General features: G+C 35.5%; 1 protein-coding gene and 1 long non-coding RNA gene across 6 annotated transcripts in view; one reads left to right on the plus strand and one right to left on the minus strand.

Moving 5' to 3' along the window:
* Positions 1-19642, minus strand: part of LOC126931274 (uncharacterized) — a 634186-nt gene that overhangs the window by 291293 nt on the left and 323251 nt on the right. The gene's annotated exons all lie outside the window — the stretch shown is intronic.
* SYT1 (synaptotagmin 1) overlaps positions 1-19642 on the plus strand; it is a 596758-nt gene that overhangs the window by 218894 nt on the left and 358222 nt on the right. Inside the window, exon 4 of one of the 5 annotated variants that reach the window (XM_050749298.1) lies at positions 16684-16764. The exons of the other annotated variants lie outside the window; for them this stretch is intronic. The gene's annotated coding sequence lies outside the window, so the exon portion shown is untranslated. The remainder of the gene's footprint in view (positions 1-16683; positions 16765-19642) is intronic. 5 annotated transcript variants of the gene reach the window in all.

Raw genomic sequence — 19642 nt, forward strand, 5'->3', positions numbered from 1 at the left:
TGATGCAAAGATATCAACACGAACGTCTTTGTGTTCATGGAAGTGGACATCTTTTGTAATATTATTTTTGTTTTTCATAAAATCAAAATTACAGTGGAAGATTCACAAATTAGCATATCTCCTAACAAGAACAAAAACAGCAGTTTGTCAAGGAGAGAGGCAGGCTGAGGGTGTCCAGTGTCACAGAAGTGCATATGTGTAGAGTAGCTGCTGGTGTGCTTTGAGATCAGGTGTGGAACAATTCAGATGTAACTATTTACCAGATGTGAATTTTTAAAAGAGTTATTTCTCCTTTTAAAGATTCATTTTTTTCATTAATAAAGTGGAGACAATAGTGGAATCTACTTCACAGTACTGTGAGGCAACGTACTAATATTGCCTATATAAAACAATTGTCACTGTGCCTAGAATAAATGTTCCATAAATGTTGATGGACACATAGTTTATTCATTCATCTAGATATTATTAAAATTTCAAGAATAAAAACATAATTAGCATAAAGGTATTATGAGGGTAAATGGTAATTTAATAGTGAGAATTAGTTGAACATACTCTAGTCTCCAGCCACCTTACATAATTTACCTGATACCCTCCAAATAACCACACAGTGGTGCCTCCATCATTCTATGTAAGGAGACCAAGACTCCAAGAGGCTCAGTGCTTTGCCTAAATCTGAGGCCCAGATTAAAGTCCATATCTGACTCCTGCACTCTTTCACTTATAGTGAAAAGTCCTCTGGACTTGCAGAGGATATGACAGCTTAAAAATATTTGAGAACCATAGTTCCACACTACATGCTCTTTATGAATACTAGTAGATGTTTTCTAAGGTTCAGAGGAAGGCCTACACAATTGGTCAATCTATAACGTTGATACCAGTATATCAATTATATAATACAAGTAAAATTTTAAAAAGAACAAAATTGCTTAACCTTAAGCTTATGATTTACTTTTTTGATGTGTATCATAGAATTAGATATAGATAAATTAGTTAACCAGATGTATAAAGAAAATAATACAGGTTGAGTATCCCTCAGCCAAAATGCTTGGGACCAGAAGTGTTTCAAATTTTTTGATTTTTTTCAAACTTTGGAATATTTGATATACATAATGAGGTATCTTGGGTTTGGGACCCAAATCTAAACACAAGATTCGTTTATATTTCATATAATACTTATACACATGAACTGAAGATAATTTTATACAATATTTTTAAAAATTTTTGTATGAAGCAAAGTTTGTGTACATTGAACCATCAGAAAGCAGAACTATCAGCCACCTACGTGGACAACCTGTAATTGTTTGGCATCACCATCATTCCTGACTCTGAATTTATATGCTAATGAGTATTAGCAGTAAGAAATATGACATACTATTACTATAGTGAAAAATTAATGTGTCAGAAGTGGAATTTTCCACTTGTGGCATCATGTCTGTGCTCAAATAGTTTCAAGTTTTGGAGCATTTCAGATCTTGGATTTTTGTGTTAGTGATGCTCCACCTATACAGAAATGACTCTTATGCTTGAAAATCTTAGTCCATCTCTTCTGGTTTTTAAGTCATCCGTGAAGTTTATATGTGATGGAAAATGCAACTGACCACGTCCCAGGGCAAAGGCCTCCTCCAGGGCTCACAGTGGAGGCCACTGAAGTGTTATGACCGTGTTCTGTCAGTCATATGTTCCTTTCTTTGGGCTCACAAAGGCATAGAAAGATGTGACCTAAGTCCGGGGAGTTGGGTCCTAATTAGAGAACTGCCAGTAACCAGGAGTAGGACCATAACACCTGGGACTCTGAGCTTCATCTCTCCACGCTTCAATTTCCTCATCTATGTAAACGAAAACATTGAACAAGAACAGTAAAGCAGTTGTCAGGTCTGTTTTGACTCCTACAGCCCTTTATTCACTTGAAATTTTAAGCAAATGTCAAATATGTAAATTTGAGCCTGAGATGGGACTTTGAGTACTCTCCCCAAATCCTCAGAGACATTTCAAGAAGCACTTTGGAACAACTCAGAGAAATCTTTGAAAAAATTAGTGGACAAGATGAACTCTAAGATTAAATTAATTAAGGAGAAAATTGAGGGTCCCATAATATGATCACCAGGTTTGAATCTCAGATCTTCCAGTTACTAGTCAGTCTGATATTGACTAAATTACTTAACTACTCTACAAGCAGTTTGCTAACCTTACAGGATTATTGTGAATATTAATTAAGATAATTCATGTGACGCACTTAGAAACGAATCTAGAACATAAAGAAGAAATCAATAAAGTGATCTGTGATCAATTTACCATCACCGTCATTAACATCATCATCATTGTTATTATAAATATAATCAAATGTATGAGAAAAACCTAGCAGTTGCCTGGCACAAGGGAGCTGTGTATATGTATATGGGTGTGTATGAGCCTGTGACTAATTTTTTAGCCTCTGTCATTTTTCCTACTTTCCTGTCAAGGTATCTACTTTCTATCAGACACTAGAAATATAAAATGTTATTAGTTTAGATTAAAAGATACTGAGGAATGAAGTACCAATCTCAGAACACGGTGATGAAAAACATTTTATGCAGATTAAAATGAATATTGAACTAATAGCATCTTCGTTAGAAACTTTCTTTCATCCCCAGAAGTTTAGTATTCCCTTTTCTGGACATTTTAGTGGTTGAATCATTCCTGGCTACGTGGGATGTCAAATGTTCATTAAAAGAAGCATCATGGTTATTGCCTCGTAAAGATGATTCTAACAGCTTAGTTCTTTATGAACTGCTTGTGTGTTGGCTTGCCGTGACTTTGCACAAGTTGGCCGCTGAAGCAGAAAAATCACCGCCGGGGTTGTCAAATATCATTGGTGCAAGGTGCCTTTCTGTGTGCCTGGCTGAGAAGCTTCCAATGACATATGATGTGGGGTTTTCTCCCAAGGCTTTGGCGTGCTGTGTGCAGCATATCTAAGCTGAAAGACTAGCGCATGGCTGGGTATTCTCGGTAGGCCTCCAGGCATTTCACATTCATTTATAAAATGCCTTTTTTTCTACTTCAAATTAATCTTATGTTCTTTCCAATGACCATTGTAATACTCTTTTGACTTTATATTCTGACAAGCTTAAAATAACCTGATAGGATTGAACTAAAGTATAAAAAACCGGAGTTACAACAGTCAGAAACAAATGAAAAATTGAAACCAAGTCTGCAGCGTTACCTTCACAGCTGTGTTAGTACACAATTCGAGCCTTTTCTAGCTTTATGATTCTAAAGTATGTCTTTGTTTTGAATTAAGTTGCTGGCATTATGTTTGCAGAGCAGTTAATCCGTCTCCAGAATTTGTAACGCTCCTGGTTATTCTGTGACTTTCATTGCAAATGGAACTTCAGTGTCAGGTTTTGGGACAGCTATTAAAAAAAAAAAAAAAACAGAAGGAGAGTTATCACAAGTCTCTTATGGAACTCGTTAACTTGTGGTAATTAATCTAAATAGGACATTTATTTGAATTCTATCTCAGCAAACCAAATAAACTTTCTCTTCCTAGATGTGCAGTTTAATGCTCATTTATGTTCAAATATTATATTTCTTTAAGTTGTTAATCACAATTTGTGCTGCTGTCTCATCCATTCATCTAACAAGCATGTATTTGGCACCTCCTGTGTGTCTGACTCTTGGAATTGAGAGATGAATAGGACTAGTTCCTGTCCTCAGAGAGAGTTCCTAGTCTGGTGGAGGAGAAGCTTTGCAGACAGAGAATGAGTAAGGTGCGTCAAGCCCAGAGGTGATTAACATGTACCAGGCATAGGAATAACAGAAGAGAATGGCATTAACTCATTCTGGGAGTTCAGAGAACACTTTCTGAAGAAAGTGATGTCTCAGCTGGATGAAAAGGAGTAAAATAGTGATAATCCATGATGGAAGCTCAGGTTTGGTAATTTGTTAACCAAAAGATTACAAGTAAAAGTAATTGAAATAGGGCATCTGAACGATTTGCATGTGGCTTTATATTTAGCACTTTCCTGTTTTCACCTGTTCATTTTTTACTCCCTCTTATAGAAACTCCCTGAGATAACACACACTGATATTCCTCTGAGTTTTCAAGTTGGAGAACTGGCTCTCAGGGTACACTCAGTGACTATAAGTTGAATGAGATAACACAACCAATATTTGTTGAGTGCCTACTGCCTCTCTGTGCCTTAATTCTTTATTTGTAAAATTGACATAATAACCATGCCTCTCTCCTACGATTATGGTAAGAAAAAATGAGATTAATATGTTATTAACATAGACTAGCGTTGGGCTCAAAATCAGGGTTATATAAGCCAGTTATTGTTACTAGTAACTATTACTGGTTATTAATTAGTTATTATTATTAACTGGCTAGTTACTAGCCAGTTATTATTACTAGTAATTTTTCTAGATAACAAGAAGTTGGTTTGGGGGAGAAGGTAATCTTCCTTACCCCCTTGGGAAGGTTCAATAATTTGAGTCTGTAAAACAAACTGACAATACACAGGTTAACAGGGAACAGGCATACAAAAGGATACTAGTAATAATAACTAGTAGAGACATGCCGTGCACTGTTTTAAGCACTGAAGGTCAGCAGAACAAAGGCCGGCTTTCATGCAGTTTAAACCGTGTGGCCAGAGTGGAGTGATTGAGGAGGGGAGTAAATAAAAAGAAACAAAGTTGAAAGACTTGCTGGAGGAGGGAAAGGCACAGATTGCAGAGAGTTTTATAACCCATGGTGAGACTTCAAAATTTTAAGCCAAGAAGGAACCTGATCTAACTTAGGTTTTAAAAGAATTACTTACATACTCTGAAGAGTTTAGAGGAGCGCAAAAATGGAGAGAACAGAAGAGTCAGAAGGTTATTCAGAACATAGTGGCTTTGGGTCAGAATGTGTGTATGTGTGTGCGTGCGTGCGCACGTGTGTGTGTGTGTGTGTGTGTGTGTGTGTGTAGAGAGAGAGAGAGAAGTGGTCAAAATCTGGATATATTTTGAAGGTTTACTAGGCAGAATTCACTAATGGAGTAGATATGTGGCATTCAAGTAAGAAAGGTTCCAGAATTTTGGCCTAAGCAGAAAAATAGAAGCTTCCATTTCTTGAGATGGAAGAAGATTTATGAGGAAGAAAATTGGCTTCAAGAATGAAAATTTCCATTTTAGACATGTTAATAATAAATCAGTGAATATAATATGGTATTGCAAAAGACCAAGGAATTAACCTGGGTTAGGAAAGATGGATAGAGATAAAAGAAAAAAGAATGGAAGAAAGATGTTGTTATGACTTCAAGATCCAAGGTGAGAAGTGGGAGACAATAAGGCTCATAAAAGAGAAATCTGTTTGGATCTGAATCAGAAAGATCACACAGTATGGTAACGAGAATTAAAACTGGACAGAAACAATCAGGGTTTAGAAGGCTAGAGTGGACAGGCCGGGCGCGGTGGCTCAAGCCTGTAATCCCAGCACTTTGGGAGGCCGAGGCGGGCGGATCACAAGGTCAAGAGATCGAGACCACAGTGAAACCCCGTCTCTACTAAAAATACAAAAAATTAGCCGGGCGCGGTGGCGGGCGCCTGTAGTCCCAGCTACTCAGGAGGCTGAGGCAGGAGAATGGCGTGAACCCAGGAGGCGGAGCTTGCAGTGAGCCGAGATCGCGCCACTGCACTCCAGCCTGGGCAACAGCGTGACACTCCGTCTCAAAAAAAAAAAAAAAAAAAAAAAAAAAAAAAAAAAAAAAAAAAAAAAAAAGAAGGCTAGAGTGGACAGTTTGAAATCATTTACTAGTAGCTTGCCAACAGTTAAAATTTTCAAAACAAGTTGATTTGAGCTAAGTATCTTAGCATTCACCACATTATACTGAGTTATGTATTTCTGTGTTTTGCTCTGCCACCAAACTGTAAATTCTGCTATGTTTTATTCATCGTTTTACTGCCTCTGCCTAGCGCGGTACCTGGTACCTGCTTACCACTCGGTGACTGCTTGTGGAAGTCAATTGAAAAAAAAAAAAAGGCTTGTGCCCAAACAAGGACCCAAATTGAAATAACAAGCTCCATTGGTTCAAATTCAAACTATTCCCACATGCAAAGGATGCAAGTTTGCTGAGACCTCAGATCCAAGGTCCCATATCTGTCTTAACATGATAACAAGGGATTACACTCACCTCGCATATCCCAAAAATAATTTTTAGTATCCTGCTACTACCTCATTTTGTCTCATACCAGAATTGAGAGCAACCATTCAATGTTTCTTTTTCTCTTACATTTAATTTGCTGAACTCCAAGTCAAATTGAACCCTGGTCTACTTGAAGAAAATACAGTGTTGTAGTTTCTCCTCCCCTGTGCAGTTCCATTTATCTGTACCCTAATTCACGGAAAACTCAGAGGAAAAACACATCTGTATTGAAACATTTGTGTGGCATTGATTGCTCCCCATGTGATTATTCCAAAAACAACTATGTAACAATGTGAGGGTGAAAATAATCTCTGTAGCTTGTTTTGTGTGGGCTAACACCCTAGTGAAATGGAAAAATGCCCTAAAACTATGTCTACTTTTTCCTGAGACTTGTCTTTTCAATAAGAGCTTATTTACTATACCTCCTGCTTGCTTTTAGTCAGTAATATCTTTTGATGATAGAACAAATTATCTTTTCCATTGTTATTTTTATTGTAGCAAAACTATCCCATTAAAAAGTTTTTAAGATGTGGAGAATAGATCTCATTTTAAGTTGGTACAACCTGTTCAAATTTTGATACAATAAATCAGACTGAAGGTGTTAAAGGCGTAGGATAGCAATTTTTTCTTTTTCTTTTTTTTTTTTTCTGAGACGGAGTCTCGCTCTGTCGCCCAGGCTGGAGTACAGTGGCCGGATCTCAGCTCACTGCAAGCTCTGCCTCCCGGGTTCACGCAGTTCTCTCACCTCAGCCTCCCGAGTAGCTGGGACTACAGGCGCCCGCCACCTCGCCCGGCTAGTTATTTTGTATTTTTTAGGAGAGACAGGGTTTCACCGTGTTAGCCAGGATGGTCTCGATCTCCTGACCTCGTGATCCACCCGTCTCGGCCTCCCAAAGTGCTGGGATTACAGGCTTGAGCCACCGCGCCCGGCCACGATAGCAATTTTTTCTCCAGTCCCACTTAATAGCCTGAAATACATCATTCCAGTATATCTGCCTCCATTTGGTTTCTTGCTCTTCCTGTCTTCCCTCAATTATTATGATATCTCAAAACACCTCTCACACTTCCCTGTTTTGCCCGTCCAGCCAATACTCCCTCATTCCTGAAGAAATAGCTCCATCAGAGACCCATAAGCAGTACTGGGGTTCATGTAAATCCTAATTTTCTAGATAATAAGAAGTTGGTTTAGGAGTGAAGGGGATTTTTCTTACCCCCTTCTGAAGGTTAGATAATTTGAGTCTATAAACCAAACTGACAATAGACAGATTCACAGGAAAAAGCATACAAGTTTATTACATGCATGTGCATAGGGAGCTACACAAAATACGGGACTCAAAGAAGGGCCTAAGGTTTTTACATGATACAGAACGAAACAGAGGCCTGGAGCTCCTGGCGGCTGTGGTGACAGGTTATGGACGGGTAAAGGGAAGAAATGCACTGTGAAAAAGGCTGTTGTTTCATTGTGCAGATAAAGTCTGTCAGGTAATAGCCCTCAAAAAGAATAGATGGTAACCTGTGGTACTACTTTCTCTGTCAGACCTTTAAAAGTGTCAAACCTGTCTTTAGTCCTCTTTTCCTGTGAGTTAATCTTTCCTAGATTCAAATAAAAGGACCTCAGAGAAACCCTCGGCCTGCATCCCTTGTTTGCTTTATTAATACATACATGTAAATTTATTTTACAAAAGGATACATTTTCAGAGCCATGCTTGCGTCTGCAGACCCTCTGAATAGCCATCTCAAAATATGCCAAAGAGGCACGCTTTGGGGTGGCATATTTTGGTTTCCCACAGCTCCCTCTTTGAAATTTATTTTCAGAAAGTTTTACATATTAAAATAGGATTGAAAAGAATAAAATAAAATAAAACAGGATTGATAACTGTGGAAAATTTGGGTTAGACATTTTGAGATAAGACATTAGCAAAGGGAAGAAAAACATAAATTGGAATAAATAGAAAAATGTCTCATTTTAGGAAGTGGTGTTGCAGGATTCCCACAATTAAGTCTCTACATGGTGTAAGCAAACAAGTTTTTAATATGAGGCTTCTCTAAAGAAACAAAAGAAAACAAAAGTTAACAATTGGAGCAGCATATAAACTACTTCTAAGTCCAGCAGCTGAAAAGATTTCTAGATTTGGCCTCAAGACATCTTCAGTTGAAGTGGGGATAGGCAGTGACAATCTGACAGATTTTAAGTTGTTATTGTGATTTCTCTGGAGTCAACCAGCTTCAGCTTTCAGAACTTCAAGAAGAAGGCACATTTAATTTCAGTGATTCCAAGTCAGAAAAAAATGGGAGAAAAAAAGTGAAAATGTTAGTTTGGAGAGTTGCAGTCAGACATGAGAGGAAATTAACAATTTCAGAATCCAGTCTAAATTATAGGTAAATAATAAAATTTCAAAAAAAATGAACAGAGCTAGAATCTAATAACAGATACACTATAGCTTTCTTTTAAATCATAATTTTTCTCTCTTGAGTTTCCCCTTTTTACCAAAGTTAATCACAGTAAAACTAACTTACTTGCAAAATAAGTTTTAGGCTTGTTATATTTTGCCTAATAATTTACATAAGTACAGCAAAATGATGATTAATCATATAAGCTCATTTTCTATTTTGCTTTGCTGGAACTTTTCACAAGGAATCTCAGATTAAGCTTTTGAAAGGCTCTTGAGTCTGGGAAGCCAATCCAAGGAATCACCCTCAAACTGTGTCTGTAATACCTTCAAACTTGGGTGAATACTTCTTTTCTCAAGGTACTCAAAAATATCTTCAGGTTTCAGGTCATCTCAGGAAGTGACGTCTTTTTCTCATCTATAAATCAACTATGTTAATTATTTATCCAAGATATCAAGATATATTTCCCAATGGGTTTTAATTGGCTTCATAAAGTCAACTTTAATTCCTTAGAGGAATCTGGTCATATCTCAAAATACGACATGTCAGGCAAAGTCTTAGTAATATGGCTAATGTTTCCAATTGTGTCGTATTACAAAGAGATAGATTCTTCTTGAATGTAAGCAAATAACTATATTGCTATTGAAATAAGAATACTCACAAATAATCTCCAAACTCTGGAGGTATCAGGTAGGGAGAAAAAAAAAGTTTCAATTCTGCACACAAAAGTACACCTTCCCATATTTCTGTAAACTACAGATAGCTGAAAGAAAAAAAAAATTAATGTGGAAAATGAAACATAAAAGAATAAGCCATGTTTCAAACAAAAAAGTCATAAAATCATAATCTTTCATTACTTTAGTCCCATGTAATAATTCTTATTGTGCTTGATGTTAGGTTAATAGTTTTATGAGTCCAGTTTTTTCATTAGAGTTCTGGAATTCTTACCCAATCAAATACTGTGTTCTCAAAATCATCAGAAACCTATATTCAATGGTACTTGTCAGAGGCTTTTCTATAAATTTCATTGAAGAAAAGCAATTTGGGGCTATAACTGATTGCAAGATGCTTTTAGAGAAGAAGCAAAACTACTGTCTGTCAATGACAAAAACTTACAATAGCCATTGTTAAAAACCTAATGAGAATTTCATAACAAGTCATTGACAAGGAAATGTATTTGTGGCATACAACATTTTAACATAATAACCATAATTATTACTGATAATGTACACCAGGACTATAAATTTCTAGAAATTTCATACAATTTTGGAATACATGTGGATAACATATATATGAAATTATAACTCAAAGAAGGTTAAACATACATGTGATTAACATATCTATAAAAATATAACTCAAAGAAGGTTAAACATTACTTGCTATTTGGAGTGCTTCCCATATAACTTAACATATTAAATGGGCCTGACTTGTTTAATATCTCTCTTTTGTGCTGCTGGGGTCCTTCTGGAATGCCCGAAAGTTAGTTTAAGGTCAAAAAGACTTAATTTTGATTTGGAGAAGGTTGTTAAAAATAAAGGTTCAAAGCATTCGATCAAAAATAGGAACACAGGTTACTGTGAAATTGTAGTTATTCATTTAACCAGAATGATAATTAAAAGACTCCAAAAGAAAATGCAGGAAGTTAGATAATTATAGAAACAGTTTAACTCTTTAACCCAGTTTTTCTAAGTATTCAAAGACCTAATAAAGACAGTATAAAGCACAGGAAATTATTTTGATAAAATACAAAAATCTATCAATACTCTTGTTTTTAAAAGAGAAGACCAAATTTTAGTTTTGTACCAGTGTACTTTTTCTATTAAAGCTCATTTCTGAAACCTTTATAATAATTTTATTCAACTTTAGTCAGTTTAACCTTACAATATTTTCTCTCACTCTCTTTTCCCAACTCTCTTGAACTGTCATTCAGCTTTTTATGTATCATTTCTTCATTCTGAAACAAGCTTTAAACTAGAATAATTATTTTTTTCTTCAACAACAAAAAATCCTCATGCCTTCCTTATAACTTTCCTCACCAAAAACGCATCCTAGTTTCCTTGTACACTTACATACAGAATTTTTTCTCTTATCTCTAGTAGTTTTAATTACATATATTAATTAGAATTTCAATTCTTAGTAGTCTTATTTTCCAGTGAAAATCTAGGAAGTAAACAATCTTGAACTGTCATGTACCAACACATGTTAGCAATACAGATTTCATAATTTCTAGAAACAAAAGCTTTCTCATAAAATAATTTTACTATGTGGATGGGGGCGTATTTACCAGCCAACCCAAATATATTTAGTTCTCTTATGACAAGAAGTTAAAGTAAGTAAATAAGCTAAAATGTATGGTTAGCAATTAATGTTCCATATTATATCTTACTTGGAAATGAGCTAATTATTTAAGGAATATTCATTATCTAATTTAGTTTAGCAATACTTTAAGGGTGTAGTTACCTGAAAGATTTGAGAAACCTTTGAAAGTATATATTATGAAACATAATTATTGTTAAAAATTAAATTTATAAACTTTTATCCCACTTACATCTATTTAATTACTTTAAAACCAACCACATTAAACTATTCCTATTTGTGAAAGATTTACCCAAGTCACATGAACTTGAAAACCCTTTGAGTTTGTTACTATATTTCTAGCAGTCTTAAAAGTATTTAATTTATGAAAACTAATTTTACTTTAAGCCAATTTGAAACTCTTCCAAGGAATTTTATCCCATGTAGATACAACTTACACCATACATGCACACATGTATAAACATATACAAACATACAAATAGGACACAAACAAAAATATTATAGTTTTTATTTTAAAACTTCCAACAGACACAATAATATAAAATTCACCAATTTATAAAGTATTAATAAAGTTAATACTACCTGTTTACAATGGTCAAAACCCTTTATCAGTATTAATAGAAAAGACCTTTAAGATTTTTCGTTTGCCTTAAATTTTTAAATAGCCTTTTTTTCCCTGAGTATATAGTTCCATTTTAGCCTAGGAGAGAAGGCGAAGACATTTTTATTATGCTCTGAGTATGAGCCAGAGCCCTAAACCAGTTATATCTACAAGAGACTCAACAACAAAAATAATTCTCTTGACCAAAATTAATAAGCCTTTTAATGGCTTTAACCAAGTATCTAAAGTTAGAGCAAAAGGATACAGGCTGTTGAAATCCAAAGCCAGTCCCAATCAAAGACAGTCAAAAAGAAAGAAAAGCTTTGCTTGTCAAAAATGGCATACAACCCACATTTCTGTCAGCCATATTTGTGGGTCTCTCAGTCTTTTGGTAGGCCACCCATACATGAGGGCCTGATAATCTGTGTGCCCTCAATAGACAAAAAGTTTAAAAGAGACAACAGTTGGTAAGACAAACAGGAAAACAAAAGCCATTCATGAGAGGGAAAAGGATCATTATCAAAAGAGTACCCCAAAAGTCAATAGTTATACAAATTCAAAACAAATAATTCAAACAAATTCTTATCAACTAATTCTTACAAATATTTATCTCCCGATCTAAAGAAATTTACTGAAAAAAATGGAGGTAGATTCAGAAAAGGGAAGTTTTAAAATCTGGAGCCCAGAGATCCAAAACATTTTCTCATTTATAAGGATTTTAACTTTGTTCTAAAACTTATTTTTATTATTTTAATATTACCAAAGGAGTCTTTAAGGGTAACAGGTATATTTACTTGTGTCTCTCTCTTCTTTTTTTTTTAATTTGATCTTTTCATAGATAGCAATAGTTGAGAGTTTTTATACGTACAACCAAATTATTTATTACAAAAGTGATTCAAATCAATAAAAGACCTCATTTATAGACATGTTTTCACCAGCAAATCCAAATATGAAGGAAAAAGAGACAAGGAGTGACTCTTGCCACCCTTACTTAACTGAGCTTTAAAGGCAGAGATCTGGGAATACTGACGTTGGTAAAAATTCTTACCTTTCTTGGCTGGCTTTTTTGTCGGTTGTCCCAGGGTCCCATTTACAGCCTCCAAACTGAGCAGAGTGATTGGGTCTCCTGGCTGGGCTCACCAAAACTGTTAGGGACAAAAGCAACTTTTCTCCCTCTTCCTTCTGAAGATTCAATAATTTGTGGCTATAAAACAAACTGACAAGAGACAGATTAACAGGGTAAAAACATATACAAATTTATTATATGCACATGAGCATGAGAGTCACACAAAATATGACACTCAAAAAAGAGCCTGATGGTTGACATTTTTATGTTGTACAGGAAGAATAGAGTCTTGGAGGTCCTGGGGGCTGTGGTGGCAGGTTAAGGGAGGATGAGGGGAGAAATGCACTGTGAATAAAGGCTGTTGTTTCATTGTATAGATAAAGTCTCTCAGGCAATAGCCCACAGAAAGAACAGATGGTAACCTGTAGTAATAATTTTTCTGTCAGACCTTTAAAATTGTCAGACCTTGCTTTAATTCCCTTTTCCTGTTAAATAATCTTTCCTAGGTTTAGAAAAAGAAGACCTCAGAAAAAGCCTCTGCCTGCAACTTTTGTTTGCTTTATTAATATAGATAGATGTAAATTTATTTTACAAAAGGATAGATTTTTCAGAGCTATGCTTGTGTCTGCAGCCCCTCTGAATACCCATCTCAAAATATGCCAAAAAGGTACACTCTGTGGTGGTGTATTTTGGTTTCCTGCATTGGTCAGGTGGAACAATATACTAGCTAGCAAGGATCTTTTGATTTCCTGAGAGACAGGTCATGTAAGCAAATTTTGCTAAATGTGATTAATGCTTTAATAGATGTAGTCCAGAGGATACGTTTCTTAACACTTCCTGGGGCAGCTGAGGAATATTACACGGCAGAGATGATGTTTAGTTGAACCTTGAAGGGTGAGGCAGAGTTTCCTCTTGAAAAGAGGCATTTTAGGTGAAATAAACAGTGTATTAAAAGGAACAGAGGAATGCAACAATACGATCCATTTGGAGGAAAGAAACTAGGTGTGATTGGAAGGAAGAATCATGAAAGATCGGGGGTAGATACTGGTCGGGCAGCTATTAAAGGAGTTTGAGCAGAGGCATGACATCTTCACATTGGAAGCAATGTGGGAGTCAAATTAACTTTAGTACCCAGTTGAGATAAAAGTCCATTGCCATATTCACAGTGAGGTGGGACAAAGGCAGAATCAAAGAGATTACGAGGCTGAGAAAGATTCAAGTGATTTTTAGGAATCAGAATCCACATCAGTTGATGACAAGCAAAGAAGGGCAGAATAGCAAGGAAAGGAAGTAAACGGTACTTCCTAGATGCCATTGGCCACAATCAAGTACAGAAGAGACATTGACTGAGGTTGAATCAGGGCAGAGAAGATAATATACCTATTTTGGAAGTGTTGCATGTCAGGGGGCTTTGATTTGAGCTAGTTACATACTTGGGAATCTTTACAAAAGCAGGAAGGTTGAAGCCACAGATGTGGATGTAATTACTAAAAGTAGAAGAGGTAGAGTGAAAAGGGACAGATGAAGCAAAAACATTTGAGATTGTCCAAAGAATACAGGTGTATTCCCTTACTGCAGTAGTCACAGTCCAAGAGACCCTGAATAGGGCTGGTCCCTCTTAACTAGTCTGAGTGCTATCAACCATACATCCGGTGGATAAGCATATATTCCTTGGTTTTAAAAAACTAAAATAATATATTATCATCCTCTAAGATGCATAAGACTGCCAGAATGACCCGTTAGCCAAAGGTCATTGATATCATCTATTCACAAGAGATTAAACCTCAGAGGTCTTAGAAAGCAGTTTTTGGAGGGGCTATAGAAACAAATGTTTCCCTTTTCTTATGACTCCCTGTAGCAGCCAATATCACCATAAAATGCTATGTAATCTTTGAAAATCCCTCTAGAAAAACCAACACACTCACAAAATAAAGCTAAGATTTTGTCAAATGAGGCCTTACCCAGATTTATTCAAGAAAAAAAGCAGTACTATTAACCTCTGGAAAATGACCTATTTGTCTTCTCCTCCAAGGAATAGTAGTAAAACTATAACAACTGTAAATTTATATTTGATAATGATAGCAAATTTAAACTTTCAAGTATCCTGCATAGGGATGGAAAGGCAGGACTCCCAAAGCTACATTGCTAGTTCCTAACTAGGGAAAAGCTTACCTTCTTCACCTTCTTTAGTGTGAAACAAGAGTCCATTTTCAGGTGTGTGCATGTGAGCATGCATATTACTCACACACACACATTTACCTGAAATCTATCAGACATTGCATGGTCTTTTAAAAACTTGTTTTGTTTTCCTGAAATGTTTTCTATTTTGTTTTCTCCTAGTCTCTCTGGGCTTATGTTTTATCTCAGCCACCATTTAATGAGTTTCTCTGCTCTTCAAAAACCATAGAAGTTTCACGTTCTTTGTTTCATTTTATTTTCCAATATTTATATGAATGAGATGTTAACATCCAGTTTTATACATGAATCTCCCTCTGCAAAAGGTTCAACAACTTGCCCAATGTAAGTCTTTCTGACACTAAAGTCATCACTTCTTCCACGACACTGTCATCTCCAAATGAGCTGGGTACAAAGTGGTCCCTAATAATTCTAAGTTACCTTGAACCTCTTTATTCCAGAATTCATCATCTAATAGCAAAATTTTTGTATGTCAGTAATAAAACCAGAAATGAAGAAATCTCAAAGTATTAGCAACAAGAGCCCAGTAAGTATGAAACACCCAGCAAAAGAAACTATTTATATTGGCTAGATCTAAACTTGTCTATGTCAGTTAATATTATTTATGCTACCCCATCTCAAAGGGTATACTAGAATTTCAGGTTATAAAGATGTGGTTTCAATTAAATATATTAAAGTAGTTCTCTAAACACTTATTGTACAGTGTCCAGTTATTCACTAAGAAAAAAACATTTAATGTTCTGGTTAGTGGTGACTTACTACAATGTTTCCATCCTTGGGCTCTTGGCCGCAGTCCAATCATAAACATGTTGTACCCTGCTATGGTACAACAGGAGAAAACCACGTGTTAACAGAGGCTCCTATCAGGACCTTTGAGGAACTGAATCTCTTTGTGAATAAGCAGCTCCTAAGAAATATCTGATCTAACCATAACATGATCTCAAAATTTTTGCCTCTCCACATGCTATTTCAGAACCTGTGAAGAGCACACTACACAGATTGGTAGCAGAGCAATTTCAACTGGTCCAATGTATGAGTATCGACTTTTTATCCTTTAGAGCTTTACTGCTGCCACTCAAGGGCAAATTAGGAAGTAATTCCAAAAAATGCGGCCAATGGTAATTTTCTACATTGTGAGCACAGGAAAGGAGGAAATAAAAGAAAAGATAAATAGGTTACTTTAGTGCTATCCTTAGTAACTCTGTCCAATCTTGGCAATGACAAATTTATATAAACTTTAACCAAATAAAGGCAATGCAGCCAGAAGGTGAATTTTGCCACTTGGCTCACAGTCCTGATCCTGAGAAAATTGTTAATTCCCTGATGTCACTAAATACTCCCTACCAATTGAGAAATGTATTAATTCAAAAAATCCATTTTCCACATAAAAGAGAAGCTTTAGCACAATAATGTTCTTTTGTCTAAACATTATTTATTCATTGCCACTGAGAATTTTAAAACAATGCAATTTGGAATAAACATATGCCTGGTTAATGTTATCCTTTAGAGAGAAATAAAAATTAATAATTTAAAACCATATAGTTCTAAGGCATCTGTTTTGATAGAAATGTACTCTTGAGGTAGAACAGTGAACAATTACTCAAAAATCAGAAATATTGGAGGAATCTCAACTTCTCAGATGGTAAAAGTAGTCTATCTGTAAATACAAAGTAGGATTTTTAATCCATATATAGCTTGTCATTTCTAATAATGTGAAGAAATGTGTTGATAAATATCTTTAAAAGAATGAGTTATTGTTGTTGTTGTTGTTGTTGTTGTTGTTTTTAACTTCTGTGTCTGTGTTAAAAACAAACACTGGTATACTTTGAAATAAATTGTCAGTCATGTCCTGTGTGATTTTATAAAAATAACATAGACACTAATTCCTAATTATGACAGTGACTGGCTTACTGGATTCAATTGGAGATTAATCTAGTTCACATTTTTCAAAGCACAGCACTAATACTCTGGACTCCTAATCCGGATCCTCTACATTAGAATCCCAGGGGAAGCATTTCCATTCAACATTTCAGGTAATTGTAGGCATGCTAAAGCTTTAAAATCACAGTAATTATATTTTGCCATAGAAATTTCCAAAGATTTGTCAAATTATTTAACACTTGATTAAATGATTGTGCATGTTCTTTGAACTTTAATGTAATAAAGTGATATATTATTCATATGTTACATATAAGCATATTCAAAAATAGATTTATGTTAAATAATAAACATTTCGAGTGCTTCTTTGGAAGCATTGTTTTAAGGAGTAGTTCATTAATATTGTTTTATTGAGTACTCACAGCAACTGTACAAAGTATTATGTTTATCCCCCATTTTATGATGAGGAAAAGAGGTAACTAATTTGAATAAATTGCCTGAGGTCACACACCTAGCAAGTGGCAGACCCAACTTTGGACTCATGCAATCTAGCTTCCAAACCTCTTCTTTTTTTTTTTTTTTTATTTAAAAATATATATTTTATAATGAAATATTTCAAACATGCAGACAAGTGTAGAGAATAATATAATAAAAATCCATGGACCCATAACACAATTTTATCAAATCTTAACATTGCACTTTAGGGGTGTGTGTGTGTGTGTGTGCGTGTGTGCAATGTACTTTAGAGAAATAAATCTCATTGATATAGTTGAGGACTACTGTGCATTCCTTTTCTATCCTTATTTGTTCTCTGTCTCCTCAGAGGAAATGGTTATCATGAGTTCATGCATATAAATGTTTTCTGATTTTTTTTGGCTACATACGTTTATGACTATGAACAACATATATGTTATTTTACAGGTTTTTTTAACCCTTTGAAAATGATATTACACCCTATGCATTCTTTTGTATCTTGTTTGTTTCGTCTACATTGTATGTTTGGGATTTACCAGTGGTAACACAGGTAGATCTAGGCCACAATCATTTTAACTGGAACACAGTATTTAATTGCATAAGTATATGTACATCTTAGCTATGTGTCTTTGTGCACAGATATGAGCTTTTTTCTCCTAGGGCACAGACCAACAACAACAAAAAAGGGGTGAGTAGATTTTTGGGTCTTCAGAAATGCACATCTTCAACTTTACTAGACATTGCCAAATTGCCCGTTTATATTCCCAACACTACTAAATGTGAATCCTAATTTCTCTAAACCTTCTGTACTAGAATGATTAAGAATAATTTTCTTTTTTTAAATTTATTTTTTATTATTATTATACTTTAAGTTCTAGGGTATATGTGCATAACGTGCAGGTTTGTTACATATGTATACTTGTGTCATGTTGCTGTGCTGCACCCATCAACTCGTCATTTACATCAGGTATAACTCCCAGTGCAATCCCTCCCCCCTCCCCCCTCCCCATGATAGGCCCCGGTGTGTGATGTGCCCCTTCCCGAGTTCAAGTGATCTCATTGTTCAGTTCCCACCTATGAGTGAGAACATGCGGTGTTTGGTTTTCTGTCCTTGTGATAGTTTGCTAAGAATGATGGTTTCCAGCTGCATCCATGTCCCTACAAAGGACACAAACTCATCCTTTTTTGTGGCTGCATAGTATTCCATGGTGTATATGTGCCACATTTTCTTAATCCAGTCTGTCACTGATGGACATTTGGCTAGCCATAAGTAGAAAGCTGAAACTGGATCCTTTCCTTACTCCTTATATGAAAATTAATTCAAGATGGATTAGAGACTTAAATGTTAGACCTAATACCATAAAAACCCTAGAGGAAAACCTAGGTAGTACCATTCAGGACATAGGCATGGGCAAAGACTTCATGTCTAAAACACCAAAAGCAATGGCAGCAAAAGCCAAAATTGACAAATGGGATCTCATTAAACTAAAGAGCTTCTGCACAGCAAAAGAAACTACCATCAGAGTGAACAGGCAACCTACAGAATGGGAGAAAATTTTTGCAATCTACTCATCTGACAAAGGGCTAATATCCAGAACCTACAAAGAACTCAAAAAAATTTACAAGAAAAAAAACAAACAACCCCATCAAAAAGTGGGCAAAGGATATGAACAGACATTTCTCAAAAGAAGACATTCATACAGCCAACAGACACATGAAAAAATGCTCATCATCACTGGCCATCAGAGAAATGCAAATCAAAACCACAATGAGATACCATCTCACACCAGTTAGAATGGCGATCATTAAAAAGTCAGAAAACAACAGGTGCTGGAGAGGATGTGGAGACATAGGAACACTTTTACACTGTTGGTGGGATTGTAAACTAGTTCAACCATTATGGAAAACAGTATGGCGATTCCTCAAGGATCTAGAACTAGAAGTACCATATGACCCAGCCATCCCATTACTGGGTATATACCCAAAGGATTATAAATCATGCTGCTATAAAGACACATGCACACGTATGTTTATTGCGGCACTATTCACAATAGCAAAGACTTGGAATCAACCCAAACCTCTTCTTAATCACCAGGTCATGCTATATCTTAAAGGTTTTTCATTGAAAACTGGTCTGCTAAGAAGTCATAATAATAGGAAAATGCTTTTAACACATTATTAGTTGAAAACAAGAGGAACAAAGGTAAGGAGGAGGGAGGAGAGGAAGGAGAAAATAGAAAGGAGGAGGAGGAGAGAAAGGATCTCACAAAACAATATAGACACAACTGTCTTGCAGTGAAAATACACATAGGAAAAAAAAGACTAAAAAGGTATAAACCAAACTACTTATTATCTGATGATGGGGTTGCAGTAATTTACTATGTTTGCTCTATTTTCCAAATTCCCTGTAATGAGGGAATGAATTATCATGGATTGCTCTTATAATCAGGAAACAATAAATGAGTCATTTTACAGGCTGATTACATATGTCTTAGTTGACCTGTTCCATAAATATATGAATTGATTTAGATTTTTAATTATACTTGTTACTTAGCTACC

The sequence above is a fragment of the Macaca thibetana genome, chromosome 11, assembly GCF_024542745.1.
Source record: "Macaca thibetana thibetana isolate TM-01 chromosome 11, ASM2454274v1, whole genome shotgun sequence".
Lineage (NCBI taxonomy): Eukaryota > Metazoa > Chordata > Mammalia > Primates > Cercopithecidae > Macaca > Macaca thibetana.